Source organism: Callorhinus ursinus, unplaced genomic scaffold, assembly GCF_003265705.2.
Source record: "Callorhinus ursinus isolate GAN/ISIS: 27379988/994484 unplaced genomic scaffold, GSC_fseal_2.0 scaffold95, whole genome shotgun sequence".
Taxonomy (NCBI): domain Eukaryota; kingdom Metazoa; phylum Chordata; class Mammalia; order Carnivora; family Otariidae; genus Callorhinus; species Callorhinus ursinus.
In genome coordinates, this window is record NW_027397157.1 from 2,003,282 (window position 1) to 2,012,501 (window position 9,220).

Below are 9,220 nucleotides of genomic sequence, written 5' to 3' on the forward strand. Positions count from 1 at the left end.
TACCTCACTGCTTCTGTGGGTCAGAAACCCAGACATAACTTAGACGGGTCCTTTGGCTCAGAATCTCTCCAAAGGCTGCCATCGAGATACGGGTCATGGCTACAGTTATCTCAGGATTCACCTAGGGAAAGATCTGCTTCCAAGTTCACTCATCTGGCAGGATTTAGTATCTCATAGGCTGTTGGACAGAAGGCTTCCATTCCTCACTGGCTGTTGACCAGTAGCTGTCCTCACTTTCTTGCCAGGCAGACCCCTCCTAGGTCAGTTAACAACATAGCACCTTGTTTCATTGGAGCAAACCGGCATAGAGAGCCAGAGAAAAAGAAAGCCAGCAAGACAGAAGTCACAATCTTTTGTAACCTAATCATGAAAGGGACATCTCATCAGTTTTGCTGAATTACACTTGTTAGAAAGAAGTCACTAGGTCCAGCCCACATAAAAGGGGAGAGAATTACACAGCATGTGAATACCAAGAGGTGGGGAAATCACTGGGAGCCATTTCAAAAGCCACCTGCCACTCCCTCTTCAACATCAATACACACCTTTTAGCCCATGTTCTTGTCTATTTACCCAGTCACTGCATAAGAACCAGAAACAATAGTCTGGTTCACAAGAAAACAATGCATAAAGATATGATTACCCTAGTCTGACTCTTCACCTTATGAACGTCTGATTTTAGTAAAGGAGAAAACAGTTGATCAAGACCCAAAGTGGACATTTGGGACCTTCTGACAAACACATATTCATCAGTTGGGCCAGTCTTCAACCCTGGCTGCAGATTAGAATGCCTAGGGACCTTTTTTTAAAAAAAGTACTGATGCCCAGGGTCCCACCACAGACCATTTAAATCAGAATTTCTGAGGCTGGAGCTCTAGAATCAGCATTTTTAAAAAGATCTCTAGGTGGTTTTAATGGACAGCCAGGATTGAAAACCCCCAGGCTGGCCCATTCTTCCTCTCTCACTTGCTTTTTTGAGAAATGTTATATGGAGACAGTTTCTGCTTAGGATAGGTTGAAAACCCCTTCTAACTGATTTGGAAATGATCTGTGAAGGAGAAGGAATTGGACGCCAACTTTGCAAAACAGCAAGGGAAGTCTCTTAGTGGAAACGGACATAGGTGACCTGAGAGGGCATCAGGTTTGAGACATGTCTGGGTCAGAACAAGAGCACACAAAAGTCAAAATGTATTCAGTCAGGGCCTGCTATAAAACTGGTAATAGGGGGCGCCTGGGTGGCTCAGTTGGTTAAGTGTCTGCCTTCGGCTCAGGTCATGATCCCAGGGTCCTGGGATGGAGCCCCGCATCGGGCTCCTTGCTCAGCGGGGAGTCTGCTGCTCCCTCTCCCTCTGCCTGCCACTCCCCCTGCTTGTGCTCTGTCTCTCTCTCTCAAATAAATAAAATATTTTTTAAGATTTTATTTATTTATTTTGACAGAGAGACAGAGAGACAGCGAGAGAGGGAACACAAGCAGGAGGAGTGGGAGAGGGAGAAGCAGGCTTCCCGCTGAGCAGATAGCCTGATGTGGAGCTCCATCCCAGGACTCTGGGATCATGACCTGAGCCAAAGGCTAATGCTTAACTGACTGAGCCACCCAGGTGCTCCTCAAATAAATAAAATCTTTAAAAATAAAAACTGGTAATAGGCTAGGAACTGCAGGGAGGGAAAAAAAAAAAGATAAGTCCCCAGGACAGAGATTGCAAACTGGCAGTCCCTGGGTCAGATGTGGCTCACAGGTGTTTTGTGTACGTGTGTGTGCGTGTGTGAGAGCATATATGTGTGTTCTGTTCTTTGCAAAGTTTACATAAATAAATATTTTTATATACAACTTATTCACATTTAGAAAAAAATGCAGCCTTGTTATATTAAACAGTTAAAGTCCACATTTTTCTTCCAATAGTCATAACTTCACTGAGGAATTAAACTTTAAAATATACACAAACCATCATTTAAACTGATTTACTACCAGTGAAATCAGGGAAAGAGTCAATTTCTTGGGCGCCTGGGTGGCTCAGATGGTTAAGCGTCTGCCTTCGGCTCAGGTCATGATCCCGGGGTCCTGGGATCGAGTCCCACATCGGGCTCCCTGCTCAGTGGGAAGCCTGCTTCTCCCTCTGCCTCTCTCTCTGTCTCTCATGAATAAATAAATAAATAAAAGAGTCAATTTCTTATTAACAACACTGAGAACCAACATAGAAAATGGGGATTCCACAGACTTACATTGAACAACAGTATCTACAATTAGTGTTCATAAGCAGCACTGAATATTTTGTAAGTATGTGAATTAAACATCCTTATCTATAATTTAATGCTTCCTATCAACAGATTTTTTTGTAATCTAGCAAGGTGCTTTGTAAAAAATTGGCATTTGTTGCCAATATTTAAAATAAGGGAATTTTATATAAAGATCCAGATCAGGGGCTTCTCTTCTACAAACTGGCAGCTTGGATGACACTGTGCTTACCTTTCTACATGGTAACAATCACCAGAAAGTGAATAGTGGCTCCCACTTCCTCCTCCTTGTCTCCCCAAATGGACTTGCTTCACCCTTTGACATCTTCTGCCTTGCCTGAGCAGGAATCTGGAAGGCAGTATAGGAAAGTGGTTAAGAATACAGACTCCGGAGTCAACTGGGCTCTGCTGGCCTTGGGCTCTAAAAGAAGGTTCATCCTTTCTTTTATTGGGCCCAGATGAGGCAACACTATTTTGCTTCTCCCCCAGAAAAAAAAAAAAAGAATATAGACTCTAGAGTCAAACTGCTTTGTGTCCAAAGACCGCTTCTGTCTATGATTGTTTAATGGTGTGACTTGGTAAGTTAATTAAAATCTCTGTGCCCCAGTTCCTCCTTCTGAAAATCAGAAATAATAATAAAACCTACTTTACAGAATTGTTAAGAGTGAGTTAATATGTATGAAGAGCTTAGCACCATGCTTGGCCAAAAGGTAAGCACTCGGTAATCATTAGTTATTGTTAAAAGTTGAGTACAGTATAACACAGTAGCTAGGAGCATGTGCACTGGGACAAGATCACAGCTCCAGAGCATACCAGTCATGTGGTCCTGAGCAAGTCACTTGCTATTCTTCAGTTTCCTCATCTGTAAGTTGGGGGTAACAAGAGTACCTACCTTGTAGGGCTGCTGTGTAAGGACTAAATGCAATCGTGTTTGCACAGTGCCTGGCACAGAGTAAATACTCAATAAAGGTTAGCTAGCGTTGTTATTCCAATCTATCAGGAAAAGGAGATTGGCACGCAGGATCCTGGTGAGGAAGATCAAGTAAGAGTCAAGTTAGGTGGTGTGTAGACTAAAAAGACTGAGGAGCAAGAGACAATAAGAAAATCTTAAAGTATTTTTGAAGACCAAAACCAGCGTTAGGGATTTGCTTCAGAGGCTGACTGTCTAGAGACTAAGAGCCAAGGGAATTTACCCACTTAATCTGCCACATGCCCAAGCACTTTGGAACCCACTCTCTAAGCCCAAATCCCTTGCAGGGCTACCTACCATCTTTGCAAACCAACAATGTGACCAACATGATACATTAATTATGTCCTTAGACACCCAAGATAATTAAAGTACTAAAAATAATGGCTCCATAGATATGAATGTTCCTGAAACTGACAGATGTGACAAGTAATGGAAGCAGAAATAACAGTGCAGGAGCAACACTGCTGTTCAAGCTCTCCTTGCCTGGCCTCTGACAAGGTAATCAAAACACACACAGTAGAGTTGCATTTTCACTGGGGTGGTGACATTCATGCATTAATGTAAATCAAACTTTAATGATCACAAGATTTGGAAAGAAGAGAAAAGCAGGAGTCTGTCTTCTGCTTCCCCAAAACTGGGCTCCTCAGAATCGTGGGCAGGAATCACTGATAATTAGTGATGAGAGGGTTAGTCTACAATTCACCAAGGAAACCTGGGAAAGAGTGTTATTGTAAAGATCCCAAGGCAGTTTACCGAATGTCTTAATTATGGATACACTCTCACCTCACAAGGCTGTTGCACATCATCTCACGGATTACCTAAAGGACAATTTTAAGACTTTCCCCCACAGCCTCCACCTATGCCTCTGAGCTTCCTACATCCACAGATGTGTGCCCATGGGATACAAAGTCATTTTAATATCAGCCTAAGAAAAAATACATTTAAGAAAAAGCCCACAGGAGTGCCTGGGTGGCTCAGCCAGTTGAGCATCTGACTCTTGGTTTTGGCTCAGGTCACAATCTCATGGGTTGTGAGATGGAGCCTGAATGGGGCTCCACGCTCAGTGGGGAGTCTGCTTGAGATTCTCTCCCTCTGCCCATTCCCCAACTCACACGCATGTCCCCATGCACACGCTCTCTCTCTCTCAAATATTTTTTCAAAAAAAAGAAAAAACCTACAGAACAAAAACTAATACGGTATCTAAAACCGTGTTCAGTTCTAAAAAAAAAAATCTGCCAGTTTTGTTGATATTTTCCATAGTAATGGTCCATGCATTGTATTACTGAATTTGCATATGCTGAGGGAATTGGTTTGTCACAACAAAATTTTAATTCCAGGCTATTTTTGACCTTGTTTCTGAGAATGCCCCAAGGCCATCTCTTCCTTAATACTCAGTTGGTGCTCTGCTCTGCTCTGCAAGTGGGAATTTTAACTTTGAAAGAAGTAAACCAGAATTTGGAAAGTAGATCTGCCACAATCATCAAATGATTCATTCGCGGTCAGGTGCTAATGATCTATGGATTAGCATGACTAATGGAAGTTGGCTGTAACTCATATTATTAAGTGCTCTCCCATTCAGGAAAGGGCAACAGTGAAAATCAGGTAGGAAGGTCAACATTGAGATAGCAATGGATGGTATTCAGAAGAAAAAAACTGATAACTAATGTTAGCATCTACTTTTCTCTCCCCAGTGTCCAAAAAAGAGAAGCCAGCACTGGATTTCTAAACTGGTACTTCTCAAACTTTAATGTGCATCACCTGGAGATCTTTTTAAAATTGCAATTCCAATTGGGTAGGTCTGTGGTGAGGCCTGAGGTTCTGCATTTCTAACAAGCTTGCAGGTGACACACACTGCTGGTCCATGTACCCACACTTGGAGTAGCAAAAGTCTAAGCCAGAGATCAGCAACCTAGAGCCCACAAACCAAATCTGGCCCACTGCCAGCCGTTGTACAGCCTGTGAGCTAAGAATGATTTTTAGATTTTTTTTAAATGGTTGAGGGGAAAAAAAAATCAAAAGAAGAATATTCTGTGATACATGAAAATTACATTAAATGCAAATTTCAGTGTCCATAAATGAAGCTTTATTGGAACACAGCGTGTCCATTCATTTACATATTGTGGATGACTGCTTTCAGCTCAGGTAATTTCAACCGAGACCATATAACCCACATACCTAAAATATCTGGACCCTCACAGAAAAAGTTCTGCGACCACAGGTCTGAGGGATTAATAAAGAGGATTTGCTGTATCATTGCATATGGAGAGAAGGGCTTTGAGTAGCACGGAGGGAAACCTGTGTACCTGAAACAGAGATTGCAGTCCCTCCCACAGACACTGGAAGAAGTCAGAACTGACAAATCCAGTGCACTGAGTGCAGGCAAAGGGCCCGAGACATGTCAGCAGTCAAAAGGGAAGACCTCAGTGAACAGTATCTCAGGGCCCACTTGGACAAAGACAATCAACAGAAACCTGTTGATGGCAACGTCTGGGAGCCCAAGGAGCAACAGTAAAGCCGAATCCAAGAAATAAGTACTCAGCCCTCGCCTGATTTTCTGGCACAACAAAAGGCCAGGACTCTTCAGTGATCGAATGGAGGAGTATAGGAAACCCCCCAAAATCATCAAGATTTAATTTCCTGCCCGTACAACATCCTGGGGACCCAAAGATTACATTTAATTTATAGAAATAAAGGAACAAGCTATATTGTGCCTGTGTTCGTTTACTAGGGCTGCTATAACCGAATAGCCTAGACTAGGTGGTTTAAACAACAGACATTCATTTCTCACAGTTCTGGAGACTGGGAACTCCAAGATCAAGGTGCCAGAAAGGTAGATTTTATGCTGAGTCCTCTTCTCTTGGCTTGTAGACTAATCTCCATCTTGGCTGTGTGCTCACCTGTCAAAAGAGGGGAGGGAGCAGAGGGGGGTAGAGAGAGAGAGTGCACTGGTAAGCAAGCAGGGGAGTGCAAGACCACTCTCTGGGGTCTCTTCTTATAAGGACACTAATCCTGTCAAACCAGGGTCCCACCATTATGACCTCATTTACCTTAATTATTCCTCATAGGTTCTATCTCCAAATACAGAGTTTTGAGGGTTAGGACTTTGACATATGAATTGAGGGGTGGGCACAGTTCAGTCCATAACATTGCCCTCAGTGATGTGGACTAAAACTTACATGATATGCGCTACACCCATTTAGATCCCTGATCATATGAAAAGATGACTGACTTCTGCCCTGATGTGAGGACATAAAAAGGTTCTTTTATCTCAATTTCCTCCACCGACCTGCCACTCATCCTCAAACCCAGTATCAGAATTATTCCTTTAAATGAAGATTACCTCACTCAAAGGTCCAGGTTATCAAAAACTAATGATGTAATGTATGGTGATTAACATAACAATAAAAAATTTTTTAATGATCCAGGTTAAACTATAAATCCAATAAACAGAAGAGCTGCACTTTACCCCTAATGGCACAGAAAACTCTCCTCGGCAGGAAATACAGTAAGAGCGGGGACTCTCAGCTAGACTGCAACTTGCCCAGATATTTGACCTTGAACAAGTCATTTAACCTCCCCATGCCTCAGTTTTCCCATCCATAAAACTCGGTGAGACATAGTAATCCACTTCCTAGGGTTGTTGTGAAGATCAATGTAATTAATCTGTACCAAGCACTCAGAACAGAGCTAAGTACACAGTAAGCACTCGATGGGCGTTAGTATTTCATCTTAAAGATTTGAGGGAATTTTGCATTCTACTCCAGAATATATCCAAATTTGTTGCCACCAAGAAAAAGTGACAATCCAGGAGGAGGCTACACATACCAACTGCCACATGGAAGCACGAAGCCAAGAACAACCTTCGGAAATAAAGGTAAAGACATTGAGGAACAGAAACTCGGGCAAAGGGAAGAAATCCGAGAAAAATCTGGATCTTGGAGTATTTTCCAGAAAGGACTAGCCTAGCTAAAATAACTGGGCAGGGTGGAGGCCGGGTAAGGGCACTGTGTGCCTGGGAAGAGAGAATTGGTCAGAGGGGGTGCCGAAGACCGTTTTTGGGACTCCCAATTTCTAAGTTTCTCTGGGGCAGAAAGATCTTTCAGCACTCCAATTCAAGCCTGCTCTGCCCCAAACAAGGACACGAGCTTTGCCTAAAATACCCAGAATACTGAAGTTTGCAAAAAAAAAAAAAGGCCATTTTCTCTTCCCGGAGCAAAGCGATGCGATGCAGCAAAAGCAGCCGAGACACTGTCGTCCTTCATTCAGAAACAACAAAGGAAATTATCCTTAGGAGATGCAAGCCCGTGTACAATAGACTAATGGGCAAAGTATCTGCCAGGCTGTAGGCCTTTTACTCAGTATGCAGATGAGTTGAATGGAAGGGAAAAACGAATCAAAAACAGCTGTTCTGTTTTCTTTCTTCCTGTGTTGACCAGGAGGAAACGATTTTTCAAGTGGTTAAAAAAAATAAATGAGTCTACAGCTATATTGCTCCTGCTGCAAAGGCAGCCTCCACACTTAGATTTCTTATTGTTCCATCGTCCTGAATACATGTAATTATTCTAGGTCTGGTATTGTCTATTCCACACAAACAGCAGAGTACCTTTCTGAACTTCTGTCCTGTACCACAAGAACCTACCAAAAATAAAATCCACAAAATCGCAGCAAGTGAAAGAATGCTTCCGTGTCTGGTACAGAATTTTCGGAGGGGAAGGCTAAGTCCCCAGCCTCTCTATGCCCCCACTACACACATGGCACATACACACACATACACACACACACACTCCTCAAGAGCCGTCTACTTCCCTCAGGACTATGATAAAGGAACATAATTACAGATCCTCAAACTCCTTCCACCGCATCATGCTTGGACTATACTGTGGGGATGTAGTCACTGCCCACACACAGCCTGGAAAGCGACCGGCTCGCCTTAAAACTGCCTGGAGAACCATATGTGCATCGGCTGCAAAGCCAGCTATGATTTCCTCCTGGGCACATGGTTCAATATATGTTTTTGCTCAAGCAGGCATGGACGTAAAAGTCATTTTTCAAGAACTCAGATCCTCTGATACACATATTTATACACATGCCAGTGCTACAGAACTTTCTGTTGAGAGGGGGACATCTTGTGGATTATCTCAGAACTGAGCATTTCGGGAAGGCAAGCCAGTAATCGGAATGGCACCACAGATGATGACTGCAGCCACCCTTCTAAGCACTTCCTATATGCCAGGTGCAGTCCTGGAAACTTTACATTGACATCTCACTTAATGCTCAGAGTAAACCCGGGAAGTAGGGATTATTTTTTCTCATTATGCAGACAGAGAAACTGAGGCTCAGAGAGATTCAATAACATATCCAAAACCTCACATCTGGTAAGTGGAAGAGCCAGAATTCAAATTTAAGCTTTACTGGCTTGAAAGATAACTTGCTTTCCTTGTGTTATAAAACCACCACTATATTTAGCACGAGTATGATAACTGACACTGTATAGTTCATTGGTTAAGAGTGCGGGTCCTGGCACTAAACTACTTGAGCTTGATTCCAGTTCTGCTGGATGCCCTTGACAGGAAACATACAGATGATCCTGGTGGCTCATTTCCTCCCCTCTTTTGGTGGTCTGACCAAGACCTAAATTGAGTGCATAGAACCTGAGTGCAGAGAGACAAGACTGTGGGCTGATGTAACCATTCCTACTGGGCAAAGCTATTCCTAGCATCTTCAGTGTGCAGATCCTGGTGTTTTATATGCCTGTTCCCTGGTGTGACCCCTAGGCTAGGAGATCCTTCATTTCTTGTCACTTAAAAAAAACTAGGTGTTGCCTAGCTCCTCTTAAGGTCGCCTATAAATATGTAATGTAAGTCAAGGACAGGGTTCACTCGCATATTTGGAGTGCTCTCTGTCCCAAGTCTAACGTGCTGGCCCAGGCAGACCCTGCCCCTGCTGGACCCTTGGCCATGGTGCATACAGAAGATCTATACCTGGCCTGTGCTGTGGCATGATGAGACTTCAGGGGACTGC